Raw genomic sequence first — 18,883 nt, 5'->3', positions numbered from 1 at the left:
AAAGAACGAAGCTGATGTTCAAAAGCTTCTTTTGCACTTCTATTTTGAATTCAATCACTATTTTCGGTTTAAAGATCATTTTGTTGCGACGCCGACATTTTTCACGCGCTAAACAAACACGGCCGCCATTGCATACGCAGCGCCACCAGTGGCAAAAAAAGAAACTATTTTACGATGTGCGCGGTATAGAGCTAGGAATATCGACGAATGCGTTGCTCTAATCGATCTGCCGTATTATTTCTCAGGCACATCGTGATATGCCTGGCCAACGTTTAGGCATATCATGAAATGGCGGCGTTTCACGATATGCCTAGGAATTTCATGATCTGGCGGATTTTACGATCGGCCGCCGACATTTTAATATATTCTTGTGATACACTGAACGCGGACATACATATTTTTTATCTGTCGGGCCTCTACACATACTTTCGCTGGCAATAATTCAATAAACAATTACTGTCGCAACAAGAAATCAATTCGATGCGGCAAAGAAGCTTACAAGTAGAAGATATAGTGAAAAATAGACGCAGAGGGGTCACTACATAGAACATATAAAACTGGCCAAGAGCATGTCGGATCATGCTCGTAGAGTTTCGTAACCGTTACTAAAAAAGAGAGCTAGGAAAAAAATACCATACATTTTGAAAGATGAAAGAGCGATTATTCCCGATTAATGATCAATAACATTATAGTTTAATCTAGTTCTGCCACACCAATGTAATTTCATTGATCTGTATTTAATAGTTATGTTGAGCACCACCATTAGTTTGCTTTTTATCTGTGGTGAAGTGGTAAACTGTCACGAATGACACTGCCTCTATCAATGTGTCATATTCAGATTGCGGGTCCAAATCAAATTTCGTAGTTTAATGCACGCGTGATTGTGAAGAAGAATATAATCTTCACAGAATGACACACTCGTACAACTTGGACTATATACGTCATTCATTTTCAAAGTTAAATAAATAAACGGAAACGATTCAAAAAGCATTTATCTCAAAATGGTTTTCGATTTATTATACATACATTGTAAAACGACGAGCTGTCGGTAGGCCTCCAACAAGATGGAGCGACGACTTGGTTAAGATCGCGGGATCGCGGTGGATGCGTAAAGCACAAGACCGGTCTGAGTGTAGAGCCTTGGGGGAGGCCTATGTCCAGCAGTGGACGTCTTTCGGCTGACATGATGATGATGATGACATTGTAAAAAATAAACAACCCCAATTGAATCTACGAGTAAAATATCTATTTTTTGATTACAAATATAAATTAAAAATGTCGGCCTTTGTTTACAGATGTACCCGATACACAAGCGCAAACGCATGTACGTTCTACGCAAAATAATCTTTGGCGCCAACTTTTTTCTGTCTGTTATTACTAAGTGTAATTTGATAATAGCGTCGTAAATGTTTGCTATTGGTCGTTGGCTGGTCGCTCAGACTATTTTGAAGGCCGGTAACAAGGCTGGATGATTTCTTTTCCAATAATGATGTACAGTCAAACGATTTTCGCTGACATAACAATTTTATGAAACTAATTGTACTGACACCAAAAGCTCTCGAAAATAAGTAAAAAAAAAAAAAACTAAAATACATAATGTTCCTGTGTGCTGTTTTCTAGAGATGTGTTTGAAGTCGGTGCCGAACCTAATAAAAGTACTTAAGGTTAGACAAGTCCACTTCCGATGAGGCATCAACTTTAAACACATCTTTAGCTTTATTAGTTTCACTTCACCAATTGGTAATTTCCGAAAGCAAATACAGAAGTGTCCCTTTCAAACAAAGAAGCTTTCAAATCGGTTTATGAAACTATGGAGTTCTGTTGTAACAAACAAAATAATACTATCGTATTGATAACTTCCTATTTTTTGGAGTCGGTTAATGGATAGAGTCGGTAAATGATCATTTTTCACTACACTACGGGAAAATCTTAATAAAATACATTAAAGTTTTCCATAATTTCGCAATTAAATTATTTGAGTAAATTATAGTAACATTGCGATCCATTGAGAATTAAGAATATATTAGAGGAGAAAGTTTTTAACTTTATGATTATGACTCTCCGCGTTTTATGGAGCATAAAAACAATTTTGGATTCAATCAAAACCTACTTTAGAAAAATATTTTCACGTTTTACTTTTACTTTTCAATTCCAGTTATTTATTGCACTATAAAATCAAATTTCTTAAAAACTATATTTTCAATTAATTATAAATCAAATCATAAATCAGACAAAACTGTGATGAGTTCCTGATTATTTATTAAATAGCACAAATAATTAAGAGAAATTGATTGATTTGCCTGGAATTTGATAAGTCGTAATATTAATACGAATATTAGTCAAAAACTGCAATAATATTGCGTGATGATATTCAATTTTGACACAGAGTAAATTGATTAACGTTTAATGAAGATCGCCTGCGCATTTCTACTGACTTTTCGATCAATTCGCTAAATAAAATGACAGTCGAGGAAATTGAATCGCGTACCAAGGTGCAACCTTTGTGTTACTGATGTCATATTGACATTCCATACTTACATCTACCAAAGATATTACAGCTAAATTTATTATGAAAAGGTTCCAATCTGGTATGCGATTCAGTTTCTTCACCATACTATTAAAAGATAGGTAATATGATATTTTAGACGAGAGATTGAGCACTTTAAAATATGTATGTACAAAGTAAATAATAGAAGGAACATTTAAACACTATTTATTGTACAAAAGTTTAAAAATCACAGTTGATGAACATAACGTACAAATGTCAACAAGGGTTTTTTACTAGCCCAGTAAAACTTTAAGTGTATTAAAAATAAATAAAAAACAACAATAATAATGAAATAAAAAAAATCGTTTGAAAGTGTCCGGTAAAAGAGAAACCTAGGTTGACATTCCATATTTTATATTCTTTCAATGGATGTTGGTCTATATTACAGTGTAGCATCATAAAGTTAAATCTTTTTCTTTTTATTATACATTAATATGTAGATATACCCACCCAGCGATAATAGTTTATAATAAAATATATAAACGAAAGTGTTAGTAATGATCTAGTTAAATTGAGAATATAATTGGTCGAGATGAGTTATGCAAAACGCTCGATAATTTAAATAATGATGATGGGTTTAATGATGCTTCGAAATGCTTCAAAATATTACAACTGCGTTTCATAGAACGTATGTATAAATCTGATCGATTACTCAGTCTTTATCGATCTCAAAAGATATTTTTTACCCTCCTATTTTTGTTCTTATGTTGTGATTGTTAAGAACGTCAACCGGGGTAGTAATTGAAGGAAGGCTCCATGGAATCAGCACGTATTCGGGAGATGTGTGCAGGACCAACCCTCCAGCCACATTATTCGATAACGGATCCTTTAAAATCATATAGTACATCTCCCGCACATTTCATTGAACAATGAGCTACACATAGTACACAATAAAATACTTTTGTATGCATTTTTTTTTAAATAGCATTCACTCTAATACCTACTGGTACGACGAGTAGACTCGTCGCGTCGTAAAGCTACTGCTTTAACTAACTGAATTCGGCAGGGTTGGTCTTGCTCATATGCAGTCTCCTAAATCATCCTGTAGGTATGTGGATGACGATGTCAATATACTTAACAAAAATTACAGTCAGCAATGACGGCCTGCATTAAAATGAAAAAAAAAAACTTATCATCCCTCTGGCATTAACTCGTTGGCCTAAAATATACATATAAATCTAATTCTTTAATTTGCACAAATGGCGACCGAAGCAGTTGCAAATTATACTATGTATTTAATTGTGAAACACTTGAAAGGCAATGGACACCTAATTAAATATGACCCAATGGCTGTAAGACGATACGTGAAAGCGTTGATATATACTCGTATTACTTCTGCGGTGCCGTTTGTTCGATTATCTGTTATATTTACTATCTGTTGCGTGAGTTACATGCTGCTTCGTTTGACTAGTAGGGCATCTTGCTCTAGACTTACAACACTGGAAGCTGGACCGGCTACAGATCCTCGTATTTGGGTATATCTCATTTTTGTGGATATGATTACGCTTCTCGAAAAAGTGCCAATGTTATGATGAGTTCACAAATTATTTATGATAAGTACTTTTTCTGGAGTACTGGTAGGAGTTATTGCATCCATGGTAGTGACAGCCATGGAAGTGATGTGTACAAAAATGAGAAACGCCACTCAGCCGCTATATTCACATAATAGACTTCTCCTGTGGCTTCGCATATATTCACCTACCAAACTTTACTCATGGCTGCAACCGCGTGAACTATTGATTCGGCAGTTTAATAGAGATCTTGTGATTTTGCTGTTAGTAAACAGACCAACCTTTCAATCTATCGCCGCTTACTTCCAGATCACATTTACAAAGGGTAACCTCAAACATATTATCTGACCATTGAGAGTAGCGTATATGTTAGTAGGTGTTATTAAATTATAAACTTTTCAGAAGCTATTTTAACAAACAGGGAATAGAATCTTTAGCTACAGTTTCGCAGACATTGAACGTAGAATGTCGTATCCTAGTTTTGCTCGCAATTTTGAACACAACGTTGTCTTTGATTGAGTATTAAACATCTACTCGTCAATATACAAGCTTTCACAATTGTAATGGTCATATTCACAGGTCATATTACTTTGATTATTAACGCATTCAAACTGTTTAATAAATCTTATTAGTACGGATAGTTCTGACGAAATAACTCTTAAATCTTGACCAATATGTTTGCAGTAGCGCCTACCAGGTTACCTTTAACGGTTTCGGTAAAAGAGATATCAATTATCAACTGCAAAGCTATTGACTTAGGTTAGGAAACGTGAAAACCCACGTAGTTATAATGTTTGCGCAACCTATTTAGATTGATTGGCGTATTGATTGTAGCGAAATCTAGAGACGTTACTATCTTTGCCATTATGATATTACCTACTGTGTTCAACCGGTGCCTTAGATATGTGAATTAAAATTTACTTAATCTTTTTTTTTCTTCTGTAACGGACTGTAAAAAGCGAAGAATACCGACGAATCCTGAGCGACATTAATATTCTGGTTGTACTCTACTTTAAAAAAAAATCGGTTGTCTTCTTGTTACGGTTCAATGATATAGCCCTGTGATAGACGAAAAAGACAGTCAGCTGAGGTTTTGTAAAAGGGTCCAGTTGAAGAGCACCCATTTTTAATTACCTAACCTTACCAAAGCCCTAGGGTTAGTTAAAATAGAGCGGTTTTAAGCACTTTCAACCTTTTCGGCGCCAAAAAGAAACCTATTTCACAATGAAAACATAATTCATCAGGTCTATTTAACCCGGCAATTAGCTGATACCATCGTATGGGAACGAATTGCGTCAGTAAGTGTGAATGAAACTGAATCCGAACGATACAATCTGAGTTATATCATTCGGGCCGCGTTAAACTTTGATGAAGTAATTAAATTTAACGTTTTTTGGCTAGCGTGACACGAGTCAGGAACTACCTTTATGTAACGGTGGAAACTGTTTCGAATGGTGATGGAGATCGCGGTTTTATGGTCTAAACTGGGGTCAGCTTAAGTTAAATTAAAAGTTTCAGATTCTTCTGCGACAAAGTCACCTTCAGTAGATGATTTTTAAGCAGTTTTAACCAATTATAATATGTAGAGAGGTAGATATGTTATTTAGCGCTCCGAAAAATGAAGCATAAAAAGGACGACAAGTGTAATTCTGTAGTCATACGTGACGTTGAAAAAAAAGGACAACTGTATGCTTTTAAGCTTTCACGCATATAAGTCGTCAATTTTCTTTACAGGTTAAAGGAGAGTAGGAGAGTATATATTTGACTTGTCTATCGCATTTAGCATACCTGTAATATTGATTTAACTATTGTAAAATTGTAAATAAAAAAAAATATAAAAAAATCGAACTGGTAATTTTATATGCAAATTTTTTAGGTATTTTTAAAATAATCCGTTGATTTGCCCTCGTCCATTTGATTCCCACTTAGATCGCTTACTCAATTCCCTTCTAGCTCCTGCTCTACATACATTACCTAGTGCGTCTAACTTTATTGGATTAAAAAGTGGATTTTTAAAAGACAATGACGTCAATAAAATGAGATTAAAGATTAGCTACCAACACATATGGCTGTATGGATAACATTTTCTTTGCCTATCCCTAGAGGGATGAAAAAAAACCATGAAACAAAAGAACATCCCAACGGTCTGCGATTCGCTGTAGGTACCTATAGGATTGTATCGGTCACTTCTCACGAATAAATCACATGCCCTATTAGAGGTGGACCATTAACCCGAATAGCTCAAAACAAACACAATCGTATTATTGATGACTCTAGCTGATGTGGTCGTGACGTCGTTTCACAATGGAAGGTATGAGACACAGGGAGAGCACTTCCGCTTGAAAGCTCTATCAGGCATTCCGGCATGGTAGACCACAAAACCAAAATAATGAGATACAATACAATACAATACAAATATTCTTTATTGCACACCATACTTAAATCAGTACAAAAAACTTATAATATAAACACTTACCCCCTTATTCATAAAACTTAACAAGCCTATGTTAACTAACAAATGCTTTGTCCCTTTCTAACAAATACAACTGTCGAAGTGACAGATAAGGACAAACGAATTTTAGCGGCATTTTAACTAAAATAGGTTTGATTGTCGTTTATGAATAAGGGGGTTAGATTCAGGGTAGACAATAGGCGGTATTATCGCTTAAAAGCTTGAGATACTTACTGATATATAAGCGATGTTGCTTGTTTTTCATCTCTCCTCCTATTATGTGTGTTCAGTGTGAGCTGTTTGTGACCAAGGTACCGAGACTCGAGAATTGAATGGAGTAGAGTTTTTAGTTAGTACGTAATATAGGTATTTTAAGTAGGTATCTAAGGTAACGCAATGGTATCAATTGTCATGTTGTATGTAAATAGATAAATAAACTAATTAATGCGTACACTTTTGTAGCGGTTTATAGGTTTTTGCAAATTACAGTATTAATAAAATGTAATCCTTTTTTTAGCGTTGAATTACGTTTTAAACTAACATGGGAAATTTTCATATAGTCTAGGAAAGTACTCTCCACGCGAGTTTTACTACCATTCTTCCGGTTTTTTAGCCTTGAAAAGGAAAAACACTATAATTGTGTAGTAGTAGGTAAGGAAAGCGTGAATGTTTATTGATCTTTTCCAAACTAAATCTAAAGGTGATAATATGAAATCAGGTAAAAACAGACTATCACTAAGGTTTAGTAGTACTACTTAGAGCTACTATCATAATTAATGAAAACGCTCTCATATGTAATGATTTTACAGTTTTACCAGCTCCTCACGTCCATTTACGTAGCTAGTACAGTTAGCAGCAGAAGAGTATGAGCAGTTGTGGTGCTCAAAATTATCTAAACTCTCTTATTACCTTGTTTACTCGTGTTTATATCATTTTGAGCACCGCAAGCGCTCACCCACTTCTCCTGCTGACTGTAAGTGATAAAGTAAAGCCACGGACGTAAGCTAGCGTGTTCCAAGTACCACACAAACCTTATGACACGCGATTGCATAAAACCTATTGTCTCGTGTCAAATACAGGGTTGCCAATTATTTATGAGAAAATATCCCAGTTATGTCCTCTGGCCAATGGAAAAACAAATTTTGTCTATCGACAAAACTGTCCGTTATATTCAAAAAGACACGTAACAAAATTAATGTGGCCTAAAAACTACGACATTATTGAAGAGTAGTTAAATGGTTAAATAAAGAATTGGTTCGCCTATACTGTGTTTCGGCGTGGAGAGTAAGACAGCCGGTGAAATTACTGGCACTTGAGGTATCCCATCTTAGGCCTCTAGGTTGGCAACGCATCTACAATACACCTGGTGTTGCAGGTGTTTATGGGCGGTGGTGATCTCTTACCATCAGGAGACCCATTTGCTCGTTTGCTATCCAGTCAAATAAAAAAAAAAAAAAAAAACTTCCCACCGCAGGCCACAGGCCTTCTCAGAGAATCAGAGGGCTTGAGCCGTTGTTCCCAAGTCTCGATGCGGATTGGGATCATCAAACGCGCCATTGAATTTCTTCACAGGTGCATGTAGATCTTCACACGATATTTTCTTTTAACTTAAAGCTCATGGTAAATTTCAAATGTAATTTCGAACATTATGTCGAAAAAACTCAGAAATGTGAGCTGCGGGCTAGAAGCCACGACCCTCAGCTTGAGAGGCCACGGGTCAAACGTAGGCTGACATAAGTTTTTTTTAGTTATGCTGAGTGGGGACCAATTTAACGTCATGTACCTATGTCTTTTTTTCCATCGTTATGTTAATTGCGATATTTTTTATGACGTTAAATATTTGTATTTTCTTTCTTTTTTTAATCCTTAAGTTGGCATCCCTAACTTAAACAGCCAGAGACAACACATGCTATCGGGTAATTAATCTATGGCGAGACGAGGCGTGCGTGTGAGCGTGTAGTGACACTTCGCACCGATAGATGGCGCTCACGACTTTGCCTTTTTACAATTTTTGATTGTTTGGTTTTTTGGCGGGAGAAAGTGTCTGCGTACGACCACAATCTGTAAAAGGAGAGTATCAGACAGTTTTTAACCCCCGACGCAAAAAGGGGTGTTATAAACTTGACCGCTATGTGTGTCTGTCTGTGGCACCGTAGCTCTTAAACGGGTGGACCGATTTGAATGCGGCTTTTTTATTTGAAATCAGGTTTTCTAGCGATGGTTCTTAGACATGTTTCATCAAAATCAATTTATCCGTTAAGATATTGAACTTTGAAGTGACTAAGTCGGGGGTTTTCCGACTTTTTGTTGGCTAGGTTTTTATTATACAAATATAAGAAGTATCCTGACAAAGCAATATTGCAATAAATTTTAAGTTTAGCATAACTAATTATTGTTTTCTTTTTCTTAGAAATTACGCCCAAATGACGCCGTTGACATTGCGGCTCCGTTACGAGAACGTTGCGTCAACGCTGCGCAGGCGTTGAAAAGAAAAAAACCCTCGAAAGACGAATCCTTATCAAATTCAACTTCACGAAGGAACGTTAGAACGTTATTTTTACAGGTAAAATTTCTACAATGGGCCCCGTGGCCTTACGCCGTAACATTTAATTTGGTGTATCTTCTCTCTGTTCTAACCTAATTGGGGTCAAATGAGTTGCTTCCCCATCACGAGAGGTCAAAGATGCTATGACATCTTGACATCTGACGATCGATGATCTTTTGATCTCAGGAGACAGATATTGCAATTTACTTAATGTTATAAAGTTAATTTCAAGTGAACCTATTATAATTGTAAGGAATCCTGCGTATTAGACTGAAACTGAATTTCTGGCATAAATTGTAGACATTTATTTGTCTCGATAAGGTCTCGGTGGGATCGGAATTCCGACTATTTCAGCAGTCCTAATAATGCTGTAGGTGTCCATGGGCGGCGGTGATCAGTTACCATCAGGTGACCCGCCTGCTCGTTTGTCAGCTGTTCGATATAATAAAAAAAAACCGAGAGAGGGTCATGGGGGGCATAGGGGAATTTGACCATATCCCTTTTCAAATAATAATAAAATCATTTATTTCGGGCAACTTGGCCCATACAATAAATACCTTACAGACTAACATACATATTTATAATCAATAATATTTAAAACAACTTTAGTGACAAAACGGCGTGACCCCGTTGATCTGCGGCATGGTGCCCCGGAACCGCCGGAACACGACGTCTTTCGGCCAAATTCAAATTCAAATTCAAATGATTTATTCAGTAAATAGCCGCAATGGGCACTTTTACACGTCATTTTTTTTTAAACGCTTTCGGAAAGACATCATTGCCAAGAAGAATGCGCCGCAAGAAACTTGGCAGAAAGTAATTTTTTCATAAATATAATTACAAATAACTACTTAAAAACTATATATACAATTAAAAAAAAATACAAAAAATATCGAGCATGCCACAGTGTTGCATAGTCCCCGTTTTGTTCGGAAAAAAGGGAGGAAAAAGGTTTCTGAAAGACAAAACTGTCTCAAAACACAGACATTCATTGCCCCGGAACGCATATTTGCCATAATTAATTTCAGATATTGCAAAATATTCACAAAATTATTCTAATTATAAATAAACCCGCGTAGCTCACCCAAAAACTATGAGATTTGACATTTCGGAGACCTCACGCTACACTAGCGCCTCTAGTGGCGAATTCATACGCGATAGCCCTCATTGCGACTGCTTTTAAAGCTGGATCTTCCTTGCCAGAATGTAGGTAGAATTTAAAATCAACTATTAGTTAGAACTAACGGTTTACACGAGTGATGCCGCGCGCGAGCTATGCCAAACAAAGCTTACATAATTTGCGGGCGCAGCATCTTGGAGCCAATTACTTCCTGAGATTCAGATAGGGCTTAATGCTACGATTGACATTTGAGGACCACTAAAATGTTATGGTGATTGGCTCTGAAGAAACGTTTGTACTAAACGACGTCGCATAAGTGTTGGCGTGTCATCTCTGTGCCCTTAGTGTAAGTTTTCGGTTACGAAATACGTCTCGATCGCGTTCGCGTTAAAATCTAAATTTTTATGCAAACACGTACAGCGCATCTACGGAGCGTTTGCGATGTTCGTGTTTCCATACAAATTGAGATTTTAACGCGAACGCGGTCGAGACGTATTTTGTAATGGAAAACTTACACTAAGGGCACTGGTGTCTTATATGCTTAAAGTGACTGGGAGTTAGATGTTTATAGCATACGAGTACGTAATGCTTACATTCATGTCAAAATTTTTTATGCTCCTGCTAGCTCATACAAATACAAAACTGATATACTAATAACTTAATGGAGCCGCATAAGCAATATAGGAGTCATCAACCCCGGAATGAAAGATAAGCTGGAAACTCCTATAAATATTTATTTTTGTATCTTAAAAGTTTTCTCAGAAGTTATTTAGAATCTCGTGTCCGTGTCACAAAATATTCAAAGTTAAAGGTCTCGTTTCCTGTGGTTTAGATGATATTTGTATTAAATAAACATTTTTATACCATAAAATTATGTATAAATATTATCTGAAATGGTTTTATGCTCTCAACGGAGTTTTGAGACAGAGCTCGTAAAGCGCACAGGATTCACATTTGTCGCATCCTCTTCATTCCCTGTCCAAAAAACATTTTTAATTTCCAATAAGACAATGCGTAACAAATTCGGCAGTAGAGACAGCTCCTATCCTTCATGGTCTTAAATACGACGTGGGTCCTCGGATTTCCATGGCGCTATACACTGGCCAACGAAAGCTGTCCCAGACAAACCGCGGCAAAAAAATAATGAGGCTGACAACACTTGCTGTACACTGATTAAACGATGTTGATACTTAGATATTTATTTAAATTTTCCAGATATTAAATTATACTCGAGACTTCAAGCTGCATCAACATTCATTATAGTAATGTGTGAAAGTTGATGATGCACTTTAGTAGTCCATTGGTAATTTATGACCTTTGTCAGTGCCCATTTACAGCCCAGACGCATACATTTTTGGACCATTTTGACCAGATTGGCATTGAATATATCTTCTAACATTTTAATTCTAACATAATTTTATAACATTTTCCATTTTGAGGATGGTAGGACTTTGAATTAAACAAAAAATAATTTATTTATTTCTAAAAGCAGTCTGCCGCATGCATCCGGATCGCTGGGCAAAGTAATCACCGATTGGGTTCCATGCGACGGGCACCGGAGCAGAGGCAGACCTAGGAGGAGATGGCGGGACGACCTGGACCGATTCCAGTCAGATTGGCGAGAGCTGGCGAAGAGTAGAGACGAGTGGAATAAGAAAGGGGAGGCTTTGCCCTGCAGTGGGAACATTATAACCTATTAAAAAAAAAAAAAAAAAAAAGCGGAAATATCAAAATTATCTAAGCCGGGTTAGAATGACAATATGTCAATTTTGACAGTCCCGCTGGCCAGAGTCTATCAACTCACATTTATTTATCCACTCCACACGCTGGTATGCAAACAACCCATTGTACCGTCCACCTTGCTATTACACATTCCGGAGAGCTAAAAGTGGGTTATATACGAACAAATCTTCATTGAATGCAGTTTACACGCGATAAAATGGTAGTAAACTGAGGGCAGGAAGAGTTTATGTGAAACGGCTCATAACTGTCTTTTGTTTGTGTATTTTTCGTTTCTACTTATTGTTGTTGGTGTTAGGTCCTCCTAACGACAGGATGAGCTTTAAATCTCGCGACATAATAGACCCCTTTCAATTCTTACTCGTAGCATAGGTACTGCCTGTAGTGGTCGGAACTTTCGAAAACGAATCGTTAATATTTTTAACTGATTGCTGATACGCACCGCTGGATTGAGCGCTAAATATTGGATCCAGCAAGCCCAAAAATAAGTTGGACCCAACTGGATGGCAGGATTGCAGAGTGCTACGTCTATTCCTAATCGGTACGGGAATCATCGCAACTTCACACGACTACATTCGTGTTGTTAATGTGGTAGTAAGATTATATTACTAGCACCATCTTACCTCTAAGAATAAGTAGTACTTATTTTGCAGTGTTTTAGCGTGGAAAATACGACAGTCGGTAAATGTCAGCCCTATAGGTATTATCTTAGTAGTCCATAGATGAACTTTTCCTTAGAAAATGAAAGTGCCCCTTCGTGGACAAATTACCTTATTAAACAAAACCAGCGTCTACCATGCTCTTATACTCCTGACATATTCGCTTTTCATGTAAAATAATATATTAACGACTCACGTTTACCTGGTACCCTGGTACCATGTAAATGGCTAATTTGGAATCCATTTAGGGCTGCCATTTGTCTGGACAATAGGTATGTATATGTAAACTCTTTATTGCACATAAAAAATAAAAATACAAATACACAGAGAGGAGACCAAAGGCACGCTTATCCCTAAAACGGGATCTCTTCCAGCTAATTTAGTTAAGAGAAGACATTTTTTTATATAGAAGATAAGCAGACAGTTCATATTACTCAAAAGAAAAAGAAAATAACTAAATACAATTAGGTACCTACATTAAATCCAACATAAAACAAATAAAACTTATTACAAAAGCGGACATAGTTTCGCCTCAGGTGTCAGTGTCAAGCCATAATTTCAATATCGCAGTTCCAAAGATCTTTCTTGCACATCATCATCGGCATCAATTTACTGACTGTATAATCAGCTTTCTTGAACGATTGGTTTGAATTCGTCCATGCTTCGATGTCATCCCCTACAAATTAATCTGTATATTCAAAGGTGGTAACTTCACCTTTTCACCTCAGTTTCGTCACCTTTTCCCCTTCATCTTTTCAGTTCAGTTGGTCAGCCCGTCTTCACTCAAACGAAGCCGGGGCGCGTCTACAGTTATGTACAAGGTGGAAAACTTTAATGCTTCCGTCTGGGAAAGTATTCACAATACTGAACATTTAAATGTGCTTAAGGAAAACGTTCATTTATTGAAATAAAAAAATGAAAAAGATGCTTTTTGTTCTTTTGTCGTTTAGTTGATATAAAATTAAAAGAAAAATTATATTTAGTGGTCTTCCTTCCATTTTATTTACCATCTTAGCTAGAGATAGTTGATCCTTACGGTTAACCTTAACGATTTTTCTACTAAATTATATATACAGTTATACTTTTACTATAAACTTATTAAATTATATTAAAGACAAACAAATAATTAATTATCAGAAGATTAACACATGGTTATAAATAAGTAACTATACTTATACTGAGTGTGGCCTATAACACGAGCATATAATTAAAACATAGACCGTACTCGTCTGACTGAACGACATTTAATTTTGTTAAACGATTTAAAAAAATAATCTAGTCTAGATTTTCCCTTTTTCATACAAATTAAATTTAAAGCCCATAATTGACGCGTTTGTCACGTACGCTACAAACATCAAATTTAATAAATGTTTGAATTTCAATTTGAATAAATAAATAAAAAAACTAACTATTTTATAAGTCGCTGAACTAATCAAAATACCATAAACGGGACTTATCACGCTATTTTTACACGAGTAATATTTACCTCGACGTTTCGGCAACGTTACGTAATGGTATTTGACTATAGTGAGAATCACGAAAGTTTGAAATCGCTGAACTAATGTCCTTTAGTTCGACAAATACGATCTATGTTTATTATTCGCTTCTGTTATAGGCCACGCCCGGTACAGTCGGCGTCAAAAGTAGCCATACACTTTCGTACTTTGTCGTTTTACAGCTACGCACTAAACGCCATGCAAGATTGTCAATGTGTCAATGCGACAGAGTAAAAAAGTGATCCGCTACTTTTGATGCTGACTGTACCTATGTAATACATAATGGTCCTTCTTGACGATTTTATTACATTTTGTTAGTAGATAGTTAGTACTAACAAAATTATAATTTATTAAATTTGTAATACAACGGTAACGGCCACATTTTATTATAAAAAAAATCGACGAGGATGGGATTCGAACCCACGCGTGCAGAGCACATTGGATTAGCAGTCCAACGCCTTAACCTCTCGGCCACCTCGTCTTATACTTATGCAGCAAATTGTGGGTAAACATGCAATTTTTATTATTGTTTGTACAGCTGCTTGATCTTTTTAAACTTACGTATACATAATCTACATAATTATTTGGATAAATTACTGTGTCTATTCAATCGTTGGAGGTACGAAATGTTAATAATTAAATACCTTACTGAAAACCTGCAAGTAGGTTGTTCAGAATTAACTTGAATTAAGTGTAGAATCGATTGCACTATATTTTGAAACAGGTTGTACTACTCAGTTTAAAAATGACGTTTTTTAACGTATCTAGGTTGCATACTATTTAGGTTATAATGTTTATTGTAATACTGGCCGCAATTCCGTCAGTTTCGTTTTATTCTACAAACGGCGAAGCACAACTGATAAAAGTACAAATTACGAGTGCAGAGCTACTAAGTAATTAAGTAGAATTACTAACTTAGCTAAACTTACAAATAATTAAGGTAGTTGTGTGTTGCGTTTTGTTTCTTTTCTTTTGTACAATAAAGAGTTTACATACATACATACATTAAGGTATTTGTATTTAAATTTCAAAGCAGTGATTTTTTTTAAAATAACCATAGAGTATCCTCTACAAAATATTATTATCAATTTATCTCCCCCGCCGAAGTAATTTCCAAAACAATACCCTGAAAATAAGCTTTTGATCCATCGTTATGCTCATGGCAGTCAACGTTTTAATGTGTATATTTGTTGTGTGTGTATATATAAAATAGCACATTCATAGCAGTTTTTTCGTGAGGCCTATAGTAGGTACAGTTCATAGAGCCTTTAGTACTTTAGTTTTATTATTTACAGTAGGTTGTTCTGGTGTCAAAACATCTCTTCCCGTGTATTACCTAATCTTTTGTTAAGCGCAACTTTCATTATCCATTGAACGCAAGATTTACGTTCATGTACCTACGCCTACCATGCATGAACGCTGCAACCTTTTTTGGCATAATCTTGTATCGCATAGCTACATTTGTTATACCTCCCACTGCTGGTCATAGGGGCCCTCTTAGAAGGAGAGGGTTTGGGCCACAGTCCCACGCGGGTCCAGTGTGGATAGGGAACTTCACACACACCATCGTAATACTTCGCATGTTTATGCTAATTGCGATGTTTTCCTTCGTCGCATGGTCTTGGTAAATTGCAAATGTGATTTGCACATGAATTTCAAAAAACTCAGAGATGAAAGAAAAAGAAAGAAAGAAAATACATTTATTCACAACACAAGACACAACAATAGTATTAAGTACAAATAGACAACACGTAGGAAAGTATGTGTCATTGCGGTTGTGAATAGGACACTGGCTCAGCATAATGCTGAAGCGTTATAATAAACACCCAGCGCTGATTTTCAGCCAGTAGGTACGTTGGTCCGGAGATGCTAGTCCGGATTTGAACGGACGATCCTCTGCTTGAGGGGGCACAGGTCAAACCACTAGGCTGAGCACGGCTTAACGGCATGGCCGGTTTTAATTTGCCTTTGCTTTTGTTTCCGAATGGAGACCGCGGATCGGCAATCGCAGCGTAGGTCCACCAACGAAATGGACGGATCACCTGGTTAACGCCGCAGGCTCACGGTGGATGCATGCCGCTTCCAACCGAAGCAACTGGAGGTCTATGGGGGAGGCCAATCTCCAACAGTAGATCTCCTATGGCAGACATGATAATGATTTTGCCTATAAGCGACTTGATAACTCCTAAAGGCCTCAAACACTCTCACTTTATTGCTCGCTCAAGAATCATGGCCACTAATTGCACAGTTACCTAACAGTAGCTAATAGGTTGTACGAGTATATTAGGCAGTTTTAATTAGGGGTCGATAGCGATGCGATCTGAGGGCGTGGCGGTTCCGCATAAATCTGTCCTCAAATATAACAATAGACTGCGTGAAGTAGCGTCCGCAAGCAAAATTTGATTTTAAATTTCCGCACCGCTATAAAGTTATAAGGTCACCTATTGCGTACCTTGTGAATTTTAATTTTAGACAGTTTTTTCCTTCATAAAACTGACACACACACACATATACCTAGTCAGTTATACTCATAATATTATTAGGATGACAGAACGGTCCTAATTCCTGTGTGTGGCCGTTTATTATAGTTTTACAGTTCATTCGTAATGTAACCTGCTGTCGCTACCGGCTTCTTCCGTCGTTGCACAAGCGCTCTGTTTTCTCTAGAAAGCTGGAATCAATATGTGTAACACTACACTACGGAAAACTTAACGAAAGTGCGCGTACGCATCGCTGGAGAAGCTTTTCCATTTGACGGCGAGACAGCAAAACTACAGACCTATAAACAAAGAAAGGCACTTTTCGAAACTTAAGTACCTACTAATTGACTGAAAAATAAAGTAAACAAAAAGCTTCATAAGATTTTAAATAGTTAGATTATAGTCTATTTTACAACGAGGGATAGAAAGAGCTATATATGTATACACTCGAGGTTGTAAGCCGCCCGAGCTTAAGAGTCCGAGGGTGTGTACAGGTAGGTTAAATTACTTTTAGTATTGAGCCTGCAATGAACTACAAAATCACAATTCTATATCATGCGTATCTGAGATTTTTAACACGAAGTACCAAATTACGACGCGCAATGCACCAGTTTTTTGGTTTGGTTTGTTAATTTCCAACGTCAGTTACCTGCCGCAAATGCTGTATCAAGTAGCCAAGAATAAACTAAAATGAAATAGTTTTTCACGTGTGAATGAAGATAACTCTAGCCCTGGGAATGAGCTCGAATTATCGTAATTATATAATAACTCTAATTGTATAACGACGGAAGTGAGACGGTTCCCACAAACATCGGAAGCTTTGACAGCTCCGAATTCAATTTGTGGTCGCCTAACTGTTGAATATGGAAAGTTATTGGTGGTTTACTAGCGAATCGGTGAGCGGTGGTTGGCCATATCAAAATACCTAATTTTTGCCACCTAATTTATAATACTTCTTTATTTCAGATAAAGTCCATAATAGTTGTGTTAGTTTACATGTTACCTACTTAATATATACCGAGCGGCAAAAAATCTGGCCCTCAAATGTATGCAGTATGTAATTTTGTATGGAGAGTGGGCCAAATTTTGTGCCACTGCGTATAATAATGTTAGTAGATGTTATCTTTGTTTATTTGTCTCGGGCAACTATGCCCATAGAGAATCATTTATTTATACACAATACTTTATAACAAATACTTTATTACAAAAGCAATGAAATCTAAAACTAACCTATTCTATAACGTTTGAAACTTTTGTGATTTTCACTCATGAGTCTACTCGTGACCACGGCCACTGCAATGTTGCCGAAACGTCGAGGTAAATATTACTCGTGTGTGTTGGCGTAACGTGATAAGCCCCGTTGGTGGTATTTTGACTATAACCTATTCTAGATTAAGCCTAAAAACCTTATACTAACAAATATCACCTAGATCGCTACTATTGGGCAGGGTGTCCATAAGGCTGGCTAAGTTTCTAACCTAACCAACAAAAGTTGGGAAACCCCCGACTTTGTCACTTCAAAGTTCAATATCTCAAAAACGGCTGAACCGATTTTGTGAATCATGTTTAAGAACCAGCGCTAGAAAACCAAATTTCAAATAAAAAAACGGAATTCAAATCGGTCCACCCGTTTAAGAGGGTGCCACAGACAGACAGACACACATAGCGGTCAAACTAATAACACCCCTCTTTTTGCGTCGGGGGTTAAAAAATGATTTGACTCATAATCATAAGTTCATAAATAACATAAACATTAAACATTATTACCCTGTTGATAGCCTGGCTGCTGCAAAATCAGTATACTGCTTTTTTAGTCCAAAAGGACTCCAGACAAAAAGCCGATCTATATTATACATAATATTAACGAAATGCTGGTCGTAGATGACACAAGCACAAAATCCCAAAGCCTAGGTAGTCATCGGACTGAGTGACATTGATTGAGGCGACTGGATTTCATTACATTGCATTAAATTTCTGGACTATCATCGATGTTTTAAGTTTACCGTTAGTGTTTGGTCGAGTACTCGTATAATTGCTTTCAATTAAGTAATTCAGTGAGCTTTTAATTTTTTTAATATTTTTTTCTTGTTTCGATCTTTTCAGTTAATTTTACTTTAATTTTTATTTTTACATTTTGCAGGCGGGTTTTTAATTTTTTTCATCACACTTGCTCGTAAACAGTGTCATAACATGCAGGCTACCTTGGTTGCAACCCCCCAAATAAAACCCTCGACCTTAATGTGCTTGTCATGAAACCCGTGGTCGGTAAATGAGTCATTGCGCGTACAAATTCTCTTGTCATGAAGCCCAAGGACGGTCAATGAGTCAATGT

The 18,883-nt window shown here is 36.7% G+C and overlaps 1 non-coding gene across 1 annotated transcript; it reads right to left on the bottom strand.

Moving 5' to 3' along the window:
* Positions 1-14,470: 14,470 nt before the first annotated feature.
* TRNAS-GCU (transfer RNA serine (anticodon GCU)) lies at positions 14,471-14,552 on the bottom strand. Its single transcript has one exon. It is a non-coding gene; the product is annotated as a tRNA-Ser (tRNA).
* Between the last annotated feature and the right edge of the window lie 4,331 nt (positions 14,553-18,883).

The sequence above is a fragment of the Choristoneura fumiferana genome, chromosome 12 (assembly GCF_025370935.1).
Source record: "Choristoneura fumiferana chromosome 12, NRCan_CFum_1, whole genome shotgun sequence".
NCBI classification, from domain to species: Eukaryota; Metazoa; Arthropoda; class Insecta; order Lepidoptera; family Tortricidae; genus Choristoneura; species Choristoneura fumiferana.
This window is presented reverse-complemented; position numbering and strand designations above follow the sequence as displayed.